This window comes from Monodelphis domestica, chromosome 8, assembly GCF_027887165.1.
Source record: "Monodelphis domestica isolate mMonDom1 chromosome 8, mMonDom1.pri, whole genome shotgun sequence".
Lineage (NCBI taxonomy): Eukaryota > Metazoa > Chordata > Mammalia > Didelphimorphia > Didelphidae > Monodelphis > Monodelphis domestica.
Window position 1 is genome coordinate 44,418,206 of NC_077234.1, and position 23,318 is coordinate 44,441,523.

Here is a 23,318-nt window from a genome sequence, read left to right on the forward strand (position 1 = left end):
ACATGTACGTTATAGAAATATTTTCATATTTATTATTATATTTTACATAAATATGCCCATATTTAATACTATATTTTATGTAAATATATTTATATTTAATATTATTATATAGTTTATATATCGATATATTTATACATATTATATAATTATATATATATAAATTATATATTTGTAAAGTACCTACTGTCTTAAATAGCTAGTTAGCTATTAATAATTGTTATGATAATATATAGACTGTATGTATAGTATTTTGTATATGTTGTTATTAAGTAATTTTAGTAGTATCTGACTCTTCTTGACCCTCTTTGGGGTTCTAAAAGCAAATATATTGGAATAATTATCCATTTCCTTCTCTAACTCATTTTACAGATGAAGAAACTGAGGCAAACAGAAGGAAGTGACTTGCCTAGGGTCACACAGGTTATAAGTGTCTGAGCTCATATTCAAACTCAAGTCTTCCTGACTCCATATCCTGGTACCCTATCCACTGTGCCATCTAGCTGCTCCATATGATCCCAAATAATTTTAATAGTTAACATTTATGTAGTGCTTATAATGTGCTAGGCATGTATTTTAAGATTTTGATCTCATTTGGTCCTCAACAAGTTTGTGATGGAGGAATTCTTATTATCTCTATTTTCTATATAAGGAAACTGAGGCAAACAGATTGAGTCAAGACCACACCACTAGTAAGTATCGAAGGCTGTATTTGAACTTGTCTTCTTGACTTCAAGCCTGGTGCTCTATTCACTGTGTCATAATCAGGAATGGACTACATTTAATTTTTTTTTTAGTAGACTACATTTAAAAATATAACTTAAATTGTCACACTTAAAAATTCAAGTACAAAAAGGTTTACAAGGTGACTGTGTCTAAAAGCAGCCTTTCCTAAGACTTAGACATAAGACAGTGCCTTTCATCGTAGGCACAGAGACTTTCCTTACACCATATGAGTTGGTCTCCAAGTAGAAAGCTTAGAATGGAAGCCACAGTTTATTCTTTGACTTGATTGAAGTAAAAAAGGTAAATAAATCATTTTCCCCCACCCCCTTCCTCTTAATGGCCACTTGGGAGTGTGTGTGTGTGGGGCAACAATTGATGTGTCTCATCTGAAGTAGTCCTTGATAGCTTGAAAAAGTCACTCTGTTCTTAAAAAATTCTGGTGGCCGAGGATTTAGTATATCATGGACGTCAGCAATGTAGGGCAAATAAAGTGTTCTCTCCTCAGTCACTGGAGTACAATATATATTTTCTTGGGTATGAGCAAAGAGGGCAGAGATAAAACTCACCTGGTGAGAGTTTCAGTTGAGGAGCACTTTTCAAAATCAGTTCAAGGTCCATCTATTTTGGAATGTAAGCTCGTAGAGGTCAGTGGTTGTTTCTTTTTTCTTTTTCTTTTGTCTTTGTATCACCATTGCTTTGCACAGCTCCTGACACATAGTAGGCTTGTTAGATGATTTATTCGACTGTATTGAGTAACAAGGTACTGGGCTACAATATGGCCCTTGCCATCAACCAGTTTTTAACTTTATAAAAGTGAGAAAAATAGGAAGGAAACCAATGTCACATGTCCTCAAGGAATGTTTTTTTCCCCAACAATGATTTCTTTGATCCCTTGAAATATGAGTAAAAAAAGGATGTCTGCATAGTATCTATGTGATATAGTTGACTTTCACATAAGATTTCAAACCACGACCACCTAATTTTTAGTTGTTTTCAGGGGGATTTTTTGGGGAAGACCATAGGGAGAGAGTAGAGATCTAGTTTTGAGATTTCATCAGTATAAAGAACTCCCAGTATGGAAACCCTTTCAAGTAATGCCATTGGAGAGCCCCTCTACTTGAAAATCTTCAAGAGTTGCTCAAGACATTTCCTTAAGCCCGAAATGCTCTTCCTCTCCAGTATGGCTGCTTAGAATCCCTTGTTTTCTTCAAAATTCTGCTCAAATTCTATTTTCTCCATAAAGTCTTCCCTGGTCCCCACAGCTGCTAGTGCTCTCCCCTCAAATATTTCTAGCATCCATTTTCCACAAACTTTTGTATGTCTAGGTTGTCCCTGTCAATAGAAGGCAAGCTCCTTGAAGGCAGAGACTCTTTCATTTTTTTACTGTATTCTCAGGGCTTAATTGGTAGTAAGCATCAATCAGCCAACAAATATTTATTAAGTGTTGACTTTGTGCCAGGAACCAGGTAGTTAAGTGTTTAGCATACAAAATAAGACAAAAACAATTCTTACCTTGAAGGAACTCATAATTCTAATGGGGAAGACTGTATATAATCAACTATGGACCTAAAAATACATAGAGTAAATTAGAGGAATTTCAATGAGTAGCTAAGAGCTGGAAGAATCCTTAAGTCCTGAGTTGGTGCTTGGTTTAAAGGATTATGTTAAGTTTTTCCTCTTTTCCCACTCTCTAAAAGTGGGGATTATAAAAAATTCAAAGTTGAGTCCAAATAAAATTATTTTTATTTTATTTTAAATTATATATCCATCAATATCCATTTAAAAATATTTTGAGTTCCAAATTCTCTCCTTCCCTTCCACTCCTCCCCCACCAATCATGAAGGCCAAAAATGTGGTATCAATTATACATGTAAAATCATGTAAAATATAACAATTTTAGCTATTTTGCAAAAAAAAGGAAGAAAAAGAAAGTGAACAAAGATTATATTTCAATCTGAATTAACACTCCATCAGTTCTTTCTCTGGAGGTAGTCAGCATTTTCCAACATATGTCCTTTTGGAATTTTATTGGATTGTTGTATTTCTGAGAATAGCTAAATCATCAAAAGCTGTTCTTCCTACATTATTGTTGCGACTGTGTACAATGTTCTCTGGGTTCTGCTCATTTTGCTTTGCATCAGTTCATGCAAGTCTTCCCAGGTTTTTATGAAACCATCCTACTCATCATTTATTATAGCACAACAATATTTCATCAGAATCATGTACCACAGTTGTTCCCCAATTGATGAGCATCTCTTCAATTTTCATTTCTTTGCCACTATAAAAAAGATTCTTTCAATGGTTTTGCCCATATAGGTTGTTTCCCTCTTTCTTTTTATCTCTTTGGGATACAAAACTAGTAGTGGTATTGCTGGGTCAAAGGGTGTACAAAGTTTTATAGTCCTTTGAAATAGTTCCAAATTGTTCTCCAGAATGGTTGGATCAGTTTACAACTCCAGCAATAATGCATTAGTGCCTATTTTTTCCACCTCCCCTCCAACACTAGCCATTTCTGTCTTCTGTCATGTTAGTCGATCTAATGGGTATGAGGTGGTATCTCAAAGCTGTTTAATTTGAATTTATTTAATTGACAGTGATTTAGGGCATTTTTTAATGACTATTGATGGCTTTTATTTTTGTCTGAAAAAAGCCTATTCATATGTTTTGACCATTTATCAGTTGAGGAATGATTCATATTTTTAGGATTTTGACTCAGTCCTCAATGTATTTGAGAAATTAAACTTTGACACAAAAACTTACTGTAAAATCCCACCCCTGGCCCCAGTTTTCTGCTTTCCATCTAATCTTGACTGCCTTGGTTTTGTTTGTACAACCCCTTTTTAATGTAATGTAATAAAATGGTCCATTTTATAACCCATGATCTTCTCTATTTCTTGTTTGATCATACATCTCCCCCTTATCTTTAGATCTGACAGGTAAAATTTTCCATGTCCCTTTAATTTACTTAGTATATCCCCCTTTATGTCTAAATTATGTACCCATTTTGACCTTACCTTAGTAGATTTGTGAAATGTTGGCTTATATCTAATTCCAAATTAACTCTTAAAAAACAATTTCAGTCTTGGGAGAAAGAAGAAAGATTCAAGGATCCTGTCTTGTTGCATGGAAGACTGAGTACCTGGGATACTGACCAGACACATGGAAACTTTCAAATATTGTGAAGCTGCTCTCAGGGAGGACACCATCCAGGGTCGGATTTTCAGAGGAAAAAAAACTTGCCATTTATTAGCTTCTTATTTTAATGAATGTCTTACCAACAAGTAGTTAAGCTCACTTGCTGAAGGCATTCCTACTAAATTCTGGCACCCTGAGTTTATATCCAATTGCTTTACCCTAGTTACGGCTCTGTCATAGCTAGATACTGTTGGTCTCAGCCTAGAAATAACAGTATGAGCACCTGAACATATATATGGTTCCATCTTTACTCAGTCATACCCACCAAGATACACATGTCACAGATGGCTGGGTCTAATCATGGTGAGATGCGACTGCCTTTATTCCCCATCATGAGTGATTTCAGTTCCTCAAAAAGCCAATTTCCTGAGTAGCACTTTGCCAACGGAGAACACCACAGCCTTGGACACAGAGGCACTATCTGGACTATCTTGATCTCTGTGGCTTTACAGCTGAGAAGGCGACATTTCTGCTTTTCTGAAATTCTGTGTCATCTTTAATTCTCTCACTTCACAACCTATAATGGTGTGTATTTTAGAGACGAAGCAAGCTAATTAAATGTATTGACTTATAAGAAGCCCACAACTTTTTAGATCTTTAAACATATTTTGCTGGGTAATATATCCCTTCTTTCACTGAATTCATTTGTTTTACATGCTTTGATGTTTAGTTACAAGTCTTGATACATATTCTTTCAATTTTCATCATGAAAAATTTTAAAACACTGGAGATGAGCACAAATTTCATAAATCCCAATGTATGCCTAAAGGACTTTGGGTATTGTGACTGGCTGAGAGAAACCTGCCATAATTAGTCTTTTTTAAAAAAAATGAGTCCTTACCTCCTGTCTTAGAATCAATAAACTAAGTCTGGGTTCCAGGATAGAAAAGCAATAAGAATTAGACTTTCCCAGGATCCAATAAGAAGTGTTTGAAGTCACATTTGAACCCAGGACCTCCCATCTCTAGATCTGGCTCTTCATCTGTCCCCTGCCCTATTAATCTTGAAGCTTATATGTATCTGGATCACCCAGGTGGATGTCTTATCATATCAGAGCTCTACAAGAAGGATTCTTTATAATAATAGCAATAACTAGGATTTACACAGTGCTTTAAAGCTTGCAAGATGCTTTACAAATATCTCATTTCATCCTCTCTAAAACCCTGTGAGGTAGGGGCTATAATTATGCCCATTTTATATTGAGGAAACTGAGGCAGACAACATATGAGTGACTTGCCCAGGGTTTCTATTGAAAAGCCCTTTACAAAGTTCAGGAACAGAGCAGGTAAGTAAAAGTGCTGTCATGGATTCTACAGAATCATAGAATTTGAGAGTTGGAAGGGGTCTCAGAATCCATATAGTAGAACCCAGATTTAAAAGGAATGCCCTCAATGACATACCCAGTAAGTGATCATCGAGCCTCTTCTTGAAGCCCTCCAAGGAAGTCCATTCTACTTTGGGACAACTTTTTCTTAATATCTAACCTAAAACTGTATTCTTGCACCTTTTATCTATCATTCCTGGTTCTTTCTCTGGAGTAAGCCTAATCTCTTGAGAATCGGTGACAAGTATTTCTTATGGACTTTCTGTATGACAAAAACTGTCTTCTGCGCTGGGGAAACAAACACAAAAAGTGGTCTGCTCCATCAAGCAGCATATATTCTGATAGGGGAACCTGCTCATGCGAGGTAGTGGTATCCCTTCCAAGGTGGAAGAATGGTAAGGGCTAGGCAATTGGGTTTAAGTGACTTGCTGGTCACAAATCCCATGTTCTCTGGACTCCAACCCTGACTCTTAACCCACTGAGCCACCTAACTGCCCCCTGACCTATTAGTCTTGAAGCCTATCACATGTATCTGGATCGCCCAGATATCTGGATGTCTTAACATTCTTTATTTTATATTCGCATAATAGTTCGCATAACAGGATGGCCAAGGGAAGGAGATGTACTTGGGGAAGTCTCGGTGATGGTGATGGGAACAACATGGTGGATAGGTGATAGATTCTCTGCAAAGGGAAGGATGGTATTGATTTGATTACAGTGATGGAGTGATGAAAATGGAAGAGACTATACATATATGGCAGCAAGGTGGAACTTGGCTAAGGGGGCAGCAAGGTGGCTCAGTGGCTAGAAAACCAGGTCTAGAGATGGTTCAAATTAGACCTCATACATTTCCTAGCCGTGACCCTGGGCAAGTCATTTAACTCCAGTTGCCTAGCCCTTGCCCTTCTGTCCTAGAGTTGTTAATGGGACAGAAAGTAAGGGTTAAAAAAAAGAAATTGGCCAAGATGGAGAGCTCTTTATATGCTTGAAAACTACAACCACTCTTCCACCTCTCCATTGTCTTCTCTTCTCCATCCCCAGATCCTTGAATCAATCCTCATCTGACTTATACTTCTCTGGATGCTCTCAAACTTATCAATGTCCTTTCTAAGCTATGATGCTCAGAACTGAACACAGTGCTCTACATGTGTTCTCACCAGGACAGATTGCACATTCTGAGGTTCTTCTGCCTTGGAACCAGTACTTGGTATCAATTCTAAGGGAAGGACTGACTGATAGAAGGAAAGACTGAAAAAAAAGTGCCTCGAGAAAGGTGCTTTCAGGACCTCCGTTTGAACACCATACCCAGAGGCCCCCTGGTTTAGCATTCGTAACTTTTATCCACGTCCCATCTTCTTCTTGCTCCGGTTCTGCCTTTGTTTCCACATGCCTTTGGCTAATTGCAGTAGTGGGCCTCCGTGGGGGCCCTCGGGGGTGCTTACTTCCTTGGCATGTACAGTACGGGTCGTCAGAGATTTACACTGGTATGTTCATAAAACGTGTCTGTCTTACAAACTGTTGACTTAAGCAGCTACTGGGACCTATTTCCAAAAAGGATCAAAGGTTTTGGGGTGGATGCTTGATCGTCAGACCCTGGAGCTGGTAGGTGGCTTGGGTGGAGACGTGCATGTGTGTTTGTGTGTGCTGGGGAAAAATGTGTAGATGGCAAAGCTTAAGCGTTTAGTGCCCCATGACAAGATAGAATGCTGTTTTGGGGAAGGTTTCTCTTAAAAAGCAAGATTAAATAGTTTCAAAGAGGGGAGGAGAAAACCACAGATGGGGCGGCTAGATTTCCCTTCGATACTGAAGCAGCTTCTGTCTCCCCCACAGAATCTAACATCTGGCAAATAGGGAGAAACTGGAGAAAGATCTTTCTCCTTTAATCCAGTACAGTGTTTTCCTGTGCCCGTTTTACTGTAATTCTCAGTGGCTACGGGACAAAAGCTGTTGACTGATCCATGCAATTACCTCCTCTAATACTGCTCTCAGCTGTCTGCCCTCACTGACAAAAGTGGATGAGGTTGAGTTAAGGTCTGGGAAAGGAACAGTCATTTAAAAAAAAAAAAGAAAGAAGTCATTCCCTATCTTTCTGATGGCTCCCCTCCCTCAGACCCCTTTAATCTGTTGTCGGGAAAGATATTGTCCTCCCCTGGCAAGTAGCAAAGTGGCCCTCATCTTGGCCATCAGGCCGCCATTGCTGTTGGTTCCTTTGCAAACGTCATTACCCATATTTGGCATTTTCAAGAAAACAGGGGAAATAAATGCCATCACTACCCAAGTGTGGGCATACACAGAAAAGAGATCTCATCCATTAGAGTGTGTGTTTTTTGTTTTTAAACTCTTACTTTCTGTCTTGGAGCCAATACTAAGAGTTGGATCCAAGACAGAAATGCAGTAAGGGTTGGGGACAATGGGGCTTAAGTGACACAGCTGGGAAGGGTCCAAGATCAGATTTGAACCCAGGACTTTCCATCTCCTGGTCTGGTTCCCCATCCACTGAGCCACCTAGCTACGCCTGAGTGTGAGGTTTTTAAATTCAATTTTTTTGTGGGCTCCAAGGCATAGTTCACTTCTTCTTGGGAAAGGAGGCTCTGAAATGATATCACCCCAAAGATCCCTTTCCCAGAGTTGCTGAACCAAGGGCCATTAACTTCTAATTCAGGATGTGTAACAGGAAAAATTGTGTTGGAAGAGTTGTAGATGGAAGTCTTTTCCTTCTTGGAAATGATGCACCGTACACTGCATGGAAACTCCAGAGAGGTCTGAACAGAAAGGAGAAGATGCTGAGCGACCACTAAGAAATGCTCAGATGTTCAGGGGCACAGCCTGTAGTGAGAGTCTCATTCCCTCCAGTGGTCTTTTAAATTGGAGGGTAGCTTACAAAGCAGAAGACTGGGTGGCCCAACTGTTCCCAGAGCCCAATTTTGCAAAGTTGGGAAGAGGCAAGTAGAGATTCTAGAAAGACCTTACTCAAATTTACTCCTCTGTGGGTCTGACTGTGTGCATCCTTCACCCATACCATGGTGGAGCTGATGGTAGACTAAGGTCAATTTCTTTGGGAATTGGACAAGGACAAAACCTTTTTTGTTGTATATTTAAAGCACTTCACATTTTGGCTCCAACCTAGTTAGCTTCTAGGCTGTTGTAGCTGATAATAATAATAATGATTAATAATAATAATAGTACTAGTGGTAGTAAATGTTGATGATGATCATGGGGGAAGGGGAAAAGCATCAATATAGAAGCTACTATGTGCCAGGCACTTTTAAAAAAAACAAATATTATCTCATTTATTCCTCTAACAACCCTGCAAAATTGGTGCTATTATTAGCAACCCCATTTTTACAACTAAGGAAACAAAAACAGATAGAGGTTAAGTGACTTGCACTGTGGCACACAACCAGTAAGTGTCTGAGGCAAGATTTGAACCCAGGTCTTCCCTATTCCAGACCCAACCCTTTATTTATTTATTTATTTATTTATTTATTTATTTATTTATTTTTTATAACCCTTACCTTCCGTCTTGGAGTCAATACTGTGTATTGGCTCCAAGGCAGAAGAGTGGTAAGGGTAGGCAATGGGGGTCAAGTGACTTGCCCAGGGTCACACAGCTGGGAAGTGTCTGAGGCCAGATTTGAACCTAGAACCTCCCGTCTCTAGGACTGGCTCTCAATCCACTGAGCTACCCAGCTGCCCCCCAACCCTTTATGTATTGAGTTATCAGCTACTTCAAGCTTATGGTGCTGCTACTAACATTTTTAATTTTAATTTTTCATTTGTGTTGTATTTTATTATTTTTGTATTTTTATTGTATTGTATTATTTTTCATGTGTTGTATTTTAAGATATGCAAAACATTTTGTAAATATTATCTCATTTTATAACACACTTTCCTCTTGAAATCTGTTTGGCAAATTGGCAAATTGTGAGTTCCCCACAAATGACATTCTATGTCTCAGAATGCAGATAGAGACAGAGATCTGGCATCTTCTTTCTCCTCCCTTTTACCTTCTGAGACTCTCACTACAGGCTGTGCTGCTGAACATCTGAGCATTTCTTAGTGGTCACTCAGGATCTTCTCCTTTCTGTTACCTTACCTTTGATCTCTTTCAAGGAGTAATTCTCTTGCCATCTCCTAGGGGAATCCTCTGATTCTCCAGCTGTTAGAACGTATCCCTCTTCACCAAAATTATTCTGTATTAATTCTGTACATAGTTTGAGTTTGCTCTTCTATATCCATGCCATTTCCTAGGAGACTATAAGCTCCTCGAAGGCAGGGGCTTTTCCATCTTTTGTCTTTGTACCTCTAACACCTAGCACGGTGTCTGACCCTCAGTAGCTATGTCTAATTATCTGTTGAAATGAATGGCATTAAATGAGCTCAGCAGAAAAATTTTCTATTTGATTCTCAGTATCTTTGCCAAGAGAGCTCCAAATTGGGTCACAAAGATCTGGACAAGACTGAAACAACTCAGCAACAACAGAGTTGTTGGGGTGGGAGTTTGACTTGTTGTTTAGGTGGGTTTTTTCTTTGTTAAAACATTAAATAGATTCTTGTTGATGCAGGTGCCTTACAATGTGGGGCTGCCTAGGAAATCCTTTTGGACCAGTGCGGATCTGGTCTCCTCTTTTGGAAGCCTTCTCATATTGGTTCTCCATCCCATTGGCATTTGATATTCACTGTCCAGAGTTTAATAGAAGAAGATAGAGGCCATTATTTTCAGCTATTATAGCACGTTGAGGTGATTTTGGTACAGTTTATAAAGGAAAAAGAGGAAAGCTGATGAAAAAGTGGGCTGAGGAGACATTTGACTGCTTTTCCTCCCAGACTACTTTTCAAATGTCTTCAAATTCTTGCTTCTATAACCCTCTTTTATCTATCTATCTATCTATCTATCTATCTATCTATCTATCTATCTATCTATCTACCTATCTAGTTGTCTATCTGTCTCTATCTATCTGTCCATCCATCCACCCATCTGTCTATCCATCTGTTCATCTATCTATCCATTCATCTATCCATCCATCTATCTATCTATCCATCCAACTATCTATCTATCTATCTATCTATCTATCTATCTATCTATCTATCTATCTATCATCTATCTATCCTTCTCTCTCTCTCTGTCTCTCCAATTATAAAGCCTTGCTTTCCATATTAGTATCAACTCCAATGCAGAAAAGCACTAAGGACTAGGCTATAGGATTAAGTGACTTGGCTACAGTCACACAGCTAGGAGGTATCTGAGGTCAGATTTGAACCTAAGACCTCCCATCTCCAGTTCTGGCTCTCTATACACTAAGTCTCCTTGATACATCTATAATAGGCTCCCTTTCATTTGTTTATTTATTTTTAACTCTTACTTTACATCTCAGAATCTATATTGGTTCCTGGACAGAGAAGGGTGGTAAGGGCTAGACAATTGAGATTAAGTGACTCACTCAGGGTCATACAACTAGGGAATGTCTGAGGCCAGATTTAGACCCAGGACCTCCCATCTCCAAGCCTGGCTCTCTATCCACTGAGCCTAATGGACTCCTTATAGAAGGCTCTTAAATATTTCCTGTTGATTGATTGATTTGATTGACTACTAAGTACAAGATACTGAACCAGTATGACCCAGGAGGCTCTTAATAGCTTCTTGTCAAATTAAATTGAATTCCTTTTTTGGGTTAACTTATCTGGGTTTCTCTTCTTTTTTGCAGCAAAGGAAACAGACCTGAAGAGATTAAGTAATGAAAATGGAATTCAAATTCAGGTCTTGTTGCTTTAAATAAAATCCTCTTTCTACCATATTACTTTACTACATTGAGATGGGGTGAGGATTCTGATCTTCCTGGTCCTGCCTTAATGGTTTTGTATTGGGATATCATGAAAAATGATCCAAGTTTGGAATATGGCAGATTGGGGTAGAAGAGAATTTTTCAGGGAGTTGGCATGACCAGTGCCCCCCCACTCCCTGGATAATAGGAAGACAATACCAATAGCTACCAGTATATAGATCACACTGTATTTCCTCATCAAAATCTGGCAGGGACCCAAACTGATCCATCCCAGGGATCATTTAGAAAACATCTGGGGCTCAGTTTGTTGACTTCAGCAAACCCTGACTTTTCTGTATCTTTGCCATCTGTTTGCTTTCCAGAGTTTCAATAAACTGAGCAGGGAGAGAGAGCCTTCTGTCTGCATACCTGCTTTTGATGTCCTTCCGGCTCAGGCCCCCAGGTGAGTCAGAGCCAGGGAAGGAAGCTGGGAAACCCAGAGCTTGGGACTGCTTTCAGCAGTGTTTGGATTGAGGTTTCCAATTTCACTGGGCTAAGTTCTAATTTTCTGGACAAAATGTGAACCTGAGAAGAAATCTGTATCTTTATTTATTTATTTTCCAAAGCCCCCTTATAATTTGGTACCTTGGTTTCCTATAGATAAGAAAGCATTCTCAAGCAATCAGATGGGTGCTGGGTCCCCCACTCTTTCTGCAATGGAAGCTGACCAAGAGATTCTGGGTCCTAATCATGTGAACCACAATTTCTCATTTTCTGAGGCATCTAGATAGTATAGTAAGTAGATAGAGCACTGGACTTGGATTCAGGAAAACTATCTATCTATCTATGTATCTGTCTATCTGTCCATCCATCCATCCATCCATCCATCCATCCATCCATCCATCCATCCATCCATCTATCCATCCATCCATCCATTCATCCATCCATCCATCCATTGATCCATCCGTCCATCCATCTATCTGTCCATCTATCTATCTATCTATCTATCTATCTATCTATCTATCTATCTCTATCTATCTATGTCTCTATACCTGTATCTATCTGTATTTGTCTATATATCTATATTTATATCTATAGGTGGTATAGAGGATAGAGAACCAGCCTGAAGTCAGGAAGACTCAGCATCCTGAGCTCAAATCTGATTCCAGACACTTACTATCTCTGTGACCCTGAGTGAGTCACTTAATTTCTATTTGCCTCAGTTTCCTCACCTGTAAAATGGGTAAAATGGGCACTGACTCCCCAAAGCTGTTGTGAGGATCAAATGAGATAATAATTGTAAAACACTTAACAAATGCCTGGCACATACTAAGTGCTATATACATGTTAGTTTTTTAATGATCAATAACATATTATTATTATTATTATTACCATCACCTACCTTTTGGAGTTCCTGTAAAGATCAACTCGTTGAATGCTGTATTATACTTCTGTAAAAATGCTAGCTATTATTATCCCTTTGCCTATGCCTTCCACACTAAAATGTGAGATCTGGAGTCAAAGGGATGGAGTTCAAAACCTACCTCTGCTATGTTATTGCTCTGGGCTTGTTCTCTTTGCTCATTTCTTCCTGGATGATTTTAGGCAAGCCATTTAAATTCTGTTGATCTCAGCTTTCCAAAAGGGCAACTGAACTTGATGGCCTCTGGTGCCCCTTCCAGCTCTAGAGTTGGAACCTTTGGGACTCACCCTGTATCTCTTGGAAGCTCACCAAGGTTTCTTCTCCCTCACTTCCTTCCCATTTGGCTTGCTCTCTGACTTCCCTGGATGATACATAAAACTTCTTTGAGGGTAATTTTTGTTTTAAAAATAAAGATAAAAATAAAGTTTTTGAAATAAAAATTGCCCTCAAAGAAATTGGGTTCAGTTGGGAGAGACAGAATATACTCATATAAGTATCTTACCTCTTCCCCCCTGTGTCCTGTCCAATGGCTGAGGAAGGAAGAAAAGAAGGAAGGAGAAAACAAGCATTTATTAAATGCCTACTGTGCCAAGAAATGCTTAACAAATATTATCTCCTTTGGTCTTAACAACAATCCTGGAAGGGTATATACCAGCAGCAGCAGCAGCAGCAGCAGCAGCAGCAGCAGCAGCAGCAGCAGCAGCAGCAGCAGCAGCAGCAGCAGCACCACCACCACCACCACCACTACTACCACTACTACCACCACCACCACCACCATTGCTACTACTACTACTACTTTTATTATTATTTTTAAACCCTTACTCTGTCTTAGTATCAATTCCAAGACAGGAGAGAGGCAAAGGCTAGGCAATGAAAATTAAGCATCTTACCCAGGGTCACAGAACTAGGAGGTATCTGAGTCCTCTTGACTCCAGAAGAATTTTTATCCACTCTGCTATCTAGCTGCCCTTGATAGATACTATTATTAACATCCTTATTTTATACTTGAGAAAACTGAAAAATGAAGTACTAATCGTATCATTTCCATTTTACAGATAAAGAAACTCAAGCTCAGATCCTTTCCCAGAGCTACAGAGCTAAGAAGAAAATGAGATTTTGAATCTAGGTTTTCAGACTTTCAGCCTCTTGATGGGGTTATTTCTCTGGAATGTTCTGGGTGAGGCTGCTCCAGAAGCTAATCAGACATTTCCCCCCTGGACTTGAGCCAGTCCATACTTTCTTCCAATTTTTCTGCTTAGAGCAAAAAATAGGAATGACAATAATGGACACAAGTAACATTTTAAAGCTTGCAAAATAGTAAAGATACATTATATCATTTGGTCCTCCCAACCACCCCTCTACGTAGGTGTTGTTATTTAAGCCACATTTTACAGATGAAGAAAATGAAGGAATGTTATGTGACTTTCCCAAGGTCACAGTGTCAGTAGATGCCTGTAATGAGATTTGTACATTGGGAGACAGAGGAAGCAGCAGTGGCCCTTGTCAGTTGAGATTGTGTCATAGAGATTTATTCAGCAACTTGGAGGTCCTCTTCTCTTCCTTTATTTCTTATTATAGATCAGTTTCCTTCTTAGCTATTCTCAAGTTCCTGTCCAGATAGGTTTTTTGGGGGGGGGAAATTTTATTTAATTAATTTAGAATATTTTTTCCATGATTCATGTTCTTTCCCTCCCTTCTTCCTTCCTCCCCCTCCAGTAGCCAATGAGCAATTCCACTGGGTTTTACATGTGTCATTGATCAAGACCTATTTCCATATTATTAATATTTGTACCAGAGTGATCATTGAGAGTCTACATCTCCAATCATAGCCCCATTGACCCATGTGATCAATCAGTTGTTTTTCTTCTGCATTTCTACTCCCACAGTTCTTTCTCTGGATGTGGATAGCATCTTTCTCATAAGTCCCTCAGAATTGTCCTGGCTGATAGACATTTTTAAGACAGCATTTATGGAGCAACTAGGTAGTACAGTGGATAGAGAGCCAAGTTTGGACTAAGGAGAATCTGAGTTCAAATCTGGCTGAGACTTTTCCTAGCTGTGTGACCCTGGGTAAATCACTGGATCTCAGATGCTTAGCCCTTTCCATCTTAGAATTGATATTAAGACCAAAAGTAAAGTTTGGAGGGCAAAAAGGCTTTGAATTTATCTCATTTGTCTCTCATTTTCTTCAAAATACTCAGCAATCACTTAGGAGTTAGCCTGATGTATAAGATGATGAATTTTTTCCTTTCTTCTCTTTTTAAAAATAAACCCTTCCCTTCTGTCTTAGAATCAATATTGTGTATTGGCTCCAAGGCAGAAGAGCAGGCAGGGCTAGGCAATGGAGGTTAAGTGACTTACACACAGCTAGCAAGTGTCTGAGTCCTGATTTGAACCCTGATTCTCAATCCACTCAATCCACCTAGCTGCCCCTGAACACCTCCGATGTTTTTATCCATGCCTTGAAACATGAAGTTTGACCAGGAATTCCCAAAGAGAATTCAATTCTCTTTGGGGTTAGGTGTTTGGCCACAGCATCAGTTGCTGCAGGCTTCTCTCCATCTGGGGGATCAGTCTTGGATCACATATCTGGACACCTTCAAGTTACGCCTCAATCCAAACCACTTCTCTTTTTTTTTTTTAGCCTGTAATATTTTATTTTTTTGATCTGAAAAATTTTAATTAATTAAGAATATTTTTTTTTGTGGTTCCACAATTCATGTTCTCTCCTTCCCCTCCTCCCATCCCCTTCCTGTAGCCAACGAGCAATTCCACTGGGTTTTACATGTATCATCAAACCACTTGTCTTCAAATTCCTGTCCTTATTATCTCCAAGGAACCTTGACTTTTTCTTTTTCTTTTTCTCTTTTCCTCTCTTTATTAAAACAAACCTTTACCTTCCATCTTGGAATCAATACTGTATATTGGTTCCAAGGCAGAAGAGTGGTCAGGGCTAGGCAACGGGGGGCATGTGACTTACACATAGCCAGGAAGTGTCTGATTTGAACCCTGATTCTCAATCCACAGAGCCACCTAGCTGCCCCCGAACCCCGACTTTTTCAAAGTCTGTTTCTCTAAGTGGCTGCCATCTTTAGGGAGAGCTTTACGTGAGCTGATCTGGGTTTAAGATTTGTGACATGAGCTTCCCCTACCCCCACCCTTGTGACTCATCCCTTGGTTTCATGTTTTCTTTGAGAGCTCCTCATCCCTCTGGTCTGGAGATGAAGCTTGTTCTGGTGTGGTCTTAATAGAGCTTCCAGGTGGGCGCAGCTAAAGCCTCAACATTCCTTCACTTCAGAGATTTACAAGAGGAATTCTGCCTGTCACTTCTTTTAACTAAGTAGAGAACAGGTATGGCACTAATCTGTCTCTCTGTCTTTCCTCTTTTCTCCCCCTCCTTTTTAATGGAAGAAGTATGGTGTGTTGTCAAATTATCCATCAAACTCCATTAACTCCAAAGCTTTATAAAGTCACCCTCCCACCTCTCCCCCCCCACACCCAATTTGTAAGTCGCTGTGATTAAATCTCTCGACAACTTCATTGGTTTAGAATCGAAGACGTACATTTTTTGTTACTTGCTAATTTTTATTGGAGTTTCTTGTGAAGTGATTAGTGTGAAAAAAAGTTGTGCTAGGTTGCAGGCACTCTGTGGGTGCTGGATTCATGAGCCTCTACCAATATGTTTATCTTTCATAGTCAACCAGAGAATACACTCAGTTGCGTATTTCTTCTATCTGTAGGAAATATTCATATATATGCGTGTGTATTTATATATGTTTATATAGGAGTATTCCTTCTATATCATGACTTTCTCCATTGTGATTTCAACATAACATGAATGAAATGAACATAAATTGAAATTAAACAAATTAAATTTAAATACATTTAAAATTGGCATAAAATGAAAAATTTAGTGGAATTTTGTGGAAACCAGATGACATATGAAGACCATCAGAAGACACAGAAAAAGCTTAGATATATATAGTATTGTATACTGTCAACATATTTTATATGTTGTATTAATACCACATACTATATATGCTATAAACATACACAATTTTTAAAAAAGTTAAAGAAAGTAAAACATTAAAGTTTGTAAAAACAATTTGAAAGTCAGCAGATAGTACACAAAGGGCTAAACAATGGTGTTTAAATGACTTGCCCAGGGTCACACAGCTAGTACATGTCTGAGGTAAAATTTAAACCTAGGACCCCTCAGCCTCTAGATTTTGTCCTCTATCCACTGAATCATGTAGCTATCTCTATGTATTTTCAACCTACTAAAGCCTAAAGCTGCATAAAAACTTTTGGAATATCTTGTATTGTATAAAATTCAAATGCAATACTCATATGTTTCTGTGGAGGGTTGAATTAGTCAGCTGGTTCTCAATGCTTTCATCTTTTTCTTCTTCTTCTTCTTCTTTTTTTTGCAAAGGACTAGAGCTAAATTCTTCTTAGACCTTCTTCATATCCACACTGGGGAGTGTGAATTTTTTTCTTTTGTCAATGATTTTTCCTCCTTTTCCCTTTCTTCTAGATTCAACCATCTACAATAATTAGCTCACTTTTACTCTGTGGGCAATATAATGGTTTTCAGGTCTATATGGAATCTTTTTCTGCTATTTCATGGAGTTTCTATCAGATGACAAATTATTACTGCAACCTCAATAGCTCAGAGCCCCCAGGTAGGAAATTTTCCAATATTTGGTAAAGGTACTTCCAGTTTACCTCCAGCTTTCCCCATTCTTTTTTTTTCTTTGCCCTTCAGCATGGATTAAGTATACAATATAAGTTTTCATGACTCATCCCATGTTTCTTTATATATAAAGCAAAATCAGGATACAGAAAACACTTAGATAAAATAAGTGATGAGTTTGTGCCTGTTGCTGGATAAGCACAAGGAGGGAACATGGGGGAGCATCCCAAGAAATCTTTTTGGAATTTATCTTAGTCATTAAAGAAGTGATTAGAGTTGGGAGGCTCAACTTTATTTCCTTGTTCCAAGGTAGTGGGCAGGGATCTGTGAGCCACATTCATTTCTATATCCATTGCTACAGCTTAGAGCTCTATTTTCTCACCATCTTTGTTCAATGTCTATGTGATATTACTTTTCTCTAGTTCAACTCTCTAATCCCCAAGTGGACATGAAGATATCATAGCTCTCACTGCCTCTACTGCTCATCTCATGAAGTTCTAGCTTCCTCTCAGTATGTTCTTTTGAAGATTCTCTCTCTCTCTCTCCCTCTCTCTCTCTCTCTCTCTCTCTCTCTCTCTCTCTCTCTCTCTCTCTCTCTCTCTCTCTCTCTCTCTCTCTCTCTCTCTCTCTTAATCTTTGCTTTGTTGGGAGCCCAGAAGATGCTTAATAAATGCTTATTGAATGAATGAATGTTTGTAGAGTTCTTATCTTTCCAGTCAATATGTTGGAAAATTAAATAATTTAATTATGGTCTGTTCTTAAAGGGATCCAAGATGCATTTTCAATATTAGTTGTCCCTTCAAAGGACAGTAGATGTTAGGCAGGAAGAAGAGGAGATTGACTGGATTAAATTAGGTCCTGGAATGTAGTCAGATTGACCCTAAATGCCAATTCATTCCCTTATTATTTGCTCCAGACTAGAGTACCCTACCTCCTTCTTTTTAAGGTTCCAGTTTGTTGTGTTTCATCTCATAGAAGTTTTATAATATTTTCAATTTCAGAGAATAAGTAGATGCTTCACTCCTTAGACTACCAGGAAGATGGTATTTTGGAAGAGGAGCAAAAACCAAAAGTGAATCAGAAGTGAATGAGGCAACATGCCAATGACTGAAGGAAACTCTACTATGGGTGTTTCCTCCAGAAATAAAAGGTAATCCTGAATCAGACTGAGTTTCCATTGAAGAGGTCTTTGTGGAGTCTCATCCTAGTTTGGAGATCGCTTTGGGTTACTGAAGGCTGCAGCAATGGATTGATAGCCAGAGAAAACATTTATTAAGTAACGTCTATGTCTCAGAGACTGCACTAAGCCCTGGGAATACAAATACAAGCAAGATTGTTCTTATCCTTAAGGAGCTACATTAGAAAGCAAGAAGACATTCCATAAAAAGGAAGTGAATAGAAAGGAGGGGAGGGGAAAGCATGGCAGGTGAGGAGGTGTCCAGAGTGGGTCTCAATGTGAAAGATGTAACTCATGGCTGGATCCTTCCTAAAATGGTCATTCCAGCGGGGATGGGAGATGGGGGTCACCAGTTAAGCAAAGAGCCCTATCTTGAATGGAAAAAACTCTCAGGTCAGGTTATCCATCAATGGTATGTTTGTTGTCCAAGAACCAGACTATCTAAATAGGCGGGCTTCATGCCTTGGTGGTGGTAGAGTGATGGGTTCTTAGGCAGAGTCACACTCTGAAGCATTCTCAGAGAGTGAGTGGTTGGTAGGTTCATGATCAAAGGGAAGACAAAGGCATCCTTCAAGTGCTGAAGCTACAGCCAAATGCTCTGGAATTTGTTTCAAAGGATGGAAAGATCCTCAAGAGGTCAGATACTCCTAGCCTTTTTGTTCTTTAACTCGGCTAGGTCTTTTCCCTGACTTCCACCATGGCCAAATCAACTCTTTAACTTACTAATGAGGAAAATGACTTCAACAAATTTTTATTGAGGACCTACTCTCAGGAAAGCCCTGTACTAGAAATGAGACCCTGTTCCTGTCCTAGTGGAGCTTACTCTAGAGTAGAGAGCTACAATATATAAAGAGTATCTACATCAGATGTACAGCTTTAGGTAAGCTGTACAGATATATTATATAGTTTATAGATATGGATAAAAGTAAATAGCTCATTTTTCTCCCTAGACCTGAAATATCATCAGGTTAGGGAGCTATGTAGGGAGAAAACTCTCTGTCAAAGCAAGTTGAAATCTTCTCTTCAATTTAGATTCTTATAGAGTTATCTGGGGGTACTGAGAAGATAAGGACCTAGAACTAGGTCCAAGTGTACACAGAAGGTTTGGGTCATGGGCAGAACATGAACTCACATCTTCCTGATTCCTAGTCCATCTATGTATCCTCTATACTACACTGATTCTTAGTATATCCTTGAAAAGTTCAAAACAGCAACAAAAAAGGAAACCTCATAATTATATAGAATTTCTTAAAAGTTGGATACATATATTTTAGTTTATAATCATGTACCATCTTAATCCTATGTCCCCCCACTCCTACCTTGCTTCATGACTCTTTCCTTCTAACAAAGAAGCATGAAGCAAAACCCTTTTATTAAAAAAAGATCTTTTTGGAAAAGCTCAGTTGTCTATTCCAGCCTCTCTATCCATAGTCATGGAGAGGCAATGAGGGGCAATTGAAAAATCTCTAGATTTGGAATTATAGGGCCAGGGTTCAAAACCTGGCTCCTTGAGTTATCTCCTAGGTGAGCCTTTCCTTTCCTTTCCTTTCCTTTCCTTTCCTTTCCTTTCCTTTCCTTCCCTTTCCTTTCCTTTCCTTCCCTTCCCTTCCCTTCCCTTCTTCCCTTCCCTTCTTCCCTTCCCTTCCCTTCCCTTCCCTTCCCTTCCCTTCCCTTCCCTTCCCTTCCCTTCCCTTCCCTTCCCTTCCCTTCCCTTCCCTTCCCTTCCCTTCCCTTCCCTTCCCTTCCCTTCCCTTCCCTTCCCTTCCCTTCCCTTCCCTTCCCTTCCCTTCCCTTCCCTTCCCTTCCCTTCCCTTCCCTTCCCTTCCCTTCCCTTCCCTTCTTCCCTTCCCTTCCCTTCCCTTCCCTTCCCTTCCCTTCCCTTCCCTTCCCTTCCCTTCCCTTCCCTTCCCTTCCCTTCCCTTCCCTTCCCTTCCCTTCCCTTCCCTTCCCTTCCCTTCCCTTCCCTTCCCTTCCCTTCCCTTCCCTTCCCCTCCCCTCCCCTATAAATCTATGGCTTTGTGACCTGTGCACTGGTCTAGTTAGGTTTATCTGCTCTCATGTATATCACAGACTATTTGAACATGTTTTGGGGATACCTGGAGGCCCTTCCTCCTATGTCTATAGGGAAGTAAATAAAGCTGGGCACGAGAGTGCAAAGTTGACATTCTTAGGGAGGTGAACGCATGGCCCTCCTTCCTTGAAGGAGGAAAACCCTCCCCCCTTCCCCTCTATGATCATAGACCCAGAGCTGGAAGGGGGGCTAAAAGGTGAGCCTAATCTCTCATTTTGCGCATAAATAAACTGAGTCCAAGTGAAGATGTTGACTCACCCCACAACCCACAGGGATTGTGATGAAGACAATATTTGAACCCTGGGCCTCTGATATCCAAACCAGTTCACTTTATGCAGAATGACATTTTTCCCATTTATGAAAGGACCAGAGCTGAGACAAGGGCAGCAGGGCCAAAAGTGCCTGCCCTTCTCTCCTCTGCCATTACAACTGAGGCCTTCAGAAAGGGTCTCTTTCCTACCCTTGATAGCCCCCTGCCCCCCCAGGCCGGCTAATTAAAATTAGACTGAGCACACACATATTTGCTTGCTGTTTTTTCCCCCTCTCAAAAGGTGCTTTTAAAAATTAAACCTGACTTTGAGCCGGTTTGAGAAAAAAAAATACCAGGGGGCCGATTTGACATTTCTAAGTTATTAATTAATGCTCAGCCCACCTTGATTGTTTTAGTTTAAGGCTCTTATTTGCTTCCCACATCTTTCAGGTTAAAAAAAAATGCCCCTAAGTAATGCAGGCCTGTTTTCCTTCCTTCCTGTTGGCTTGAGCACGAAGCCCAGGCTAGACTTGGGTTCCTCCAGTTTTGATTGATAAGCTTGAGAGTACCAGTGCCAGGACGGCAGTTCGCCATCCAACAGCTCCCAGCGGGACGGCGGGCACCGAAAGAGACCACACAGCAAGGGAGCCAATCACATTTTTCCTTTATTACAGAACAATTTTAGGATAAGTTGATGCTTAACACAATGTGATCTGACGTTTGACACAGTGTGTAATCTGGGGATAGAGTCCCACAATTACAGTCTGTGCGGGGCTATTCCGCTAATCTAGTACAACCTGGGGAATGGCGCTAATTAAAATGGATTCATTTCTCTTTTTCACTTTTAGCAGGAAAAAAAAAATTAAAGTTGACACCAGGAAGTAGAAATCTGGCACCAAAGGGGAAAATTGTGTGTAAGCATCTTGGGTGCCTGATAGTAAATCCGCTTTTGTTTTATTTCCTCGTTGGATACTCTGTGAGCTGAATTCCGCAATCATCAAGGCTTAGTCAGGGGGTTTCTACTGGCAGGAAAAATATAATCTAAGATCCTGAAAAGAGTCATGTGAGAAGTCATAATTAAAAGCAGGTCAACAACATGACAGAAATTAGACTCCTGAATACGATGTGTTTATTCCCAACGTCAGTCTTGGCCTTGAAGATAAATGCCGCCATTTTGGATGACATTGGAAAGATTGGAGAAGGGTGGGGGCCTTCCAAGGTTCTTGTTAAAGTTTTATCCATAAGCTTTGTTTTTCCATTACAAACATTTATAGATGATCCCTACCCCAAGGGAGGTCTTCTGTGACAAAGTAAAAGTTAAGGAAAAAGACAATGATTTTATCCCATGTCTGTAGCATCCCCCCCATTACTAATTTTTAATTAAGAGAAATCTATTTTCCTTTGCTCCATTCATCCCATTTAATAAAATAAAAGAGGGACAGCTAGGTGACTCAGGAGGTAGAGTGCCAGTCCCAGAGTCAGGAGGACCTGGGTTCAAATCCGATCTCAGACAATTTCTAGCTATCTGCCCCCAATTGCCTAAACCTTATCACTCTTGGAACCAATACTTGCATCAATTCTAAGACAGAAGGTAAAGGTTTTAAAAAATTAAATTAAAAAACAAAATGTTTTTAATGGCTTCATACAAATATATCTATCTCTATAGCTGTTATTGTACATTCATTTTTTCAGTCAAGTCTGACCCCATCTGAAGTTTTCTTGACAGAGATACCAGAATGGGTTGCCTTTTACTTCTCCAGCTCATTTTACAGATGAGGAAACTGAGGCATGCAGGGATAAGTGACTTGCCTAGGGTCACACAGCTAGTCAGTTTCAGAGGCCAAATTAGATCTCAGGTCTTTCTGACTCCAGACCTGGTTCTCTATCTAATGTGCTACCCAGCTGTCCTATTTCTATATCTATTACCTAATCTGTCTATCTATTGGCATAGACTTGTACATTCAAGAAGCTTTTTTCCCAAATTCAAGATGAGGAGAAGCAGCTCCAAACTCAGTAGGAACCCTGTGAGATTAGGGGCCCAAAAGACAAATGGAATATTGGACTGCATTGAGAAGCATAGCTTTCAAGAATGGATTCTGCCATGGTCAAAACACGTATGCGCTGTGTGCAGTTATGAGCATCACATTTTAGAAAGGACTTTGCTAAGCTGAAGAGCATCCCAAGGAGAAACTCAAGCCCATGCCAGCTGAAGACTGGAAGAGAAGAGAAGGGTGGAGGTAGGGGTTTGTAGAACAGGAAAGCTGTTTTTGAATAATTGAAAGGCACATGGACATGGGGTTAGATTTGTTGGGTTTGATCCTAGGAAGAAGAACTGGGAACTTTGAATGGAAAGTGGAAAAATTGGACTGGATTCAGAAAAAAACATTTTTAAAATTTAGTCAACCAAAGAGGGATGGGCTGCTCATTAAGTATTTTTAAGGTTACGGGGGCCGAGGAAGGATCTGAACCCCAGTTCTCTTGACTTCAAATTGAGCACTTATCCCCCTGAACCACACAACAAATACTCAGAAGTCAATATGTAAATATTTGAGTCTGGCATTGTTGCTGAGGTTGCTGTTCAGTCATTTTCAGTCTAGTCTGACTCTTTGTGACCCCAGTGAGATTTTTTTTTTTTGGCAAAGACAATGGAGTGACTTGCCATTTCCTTCTTGAACTCATTTTGCAGATGAGGAAACT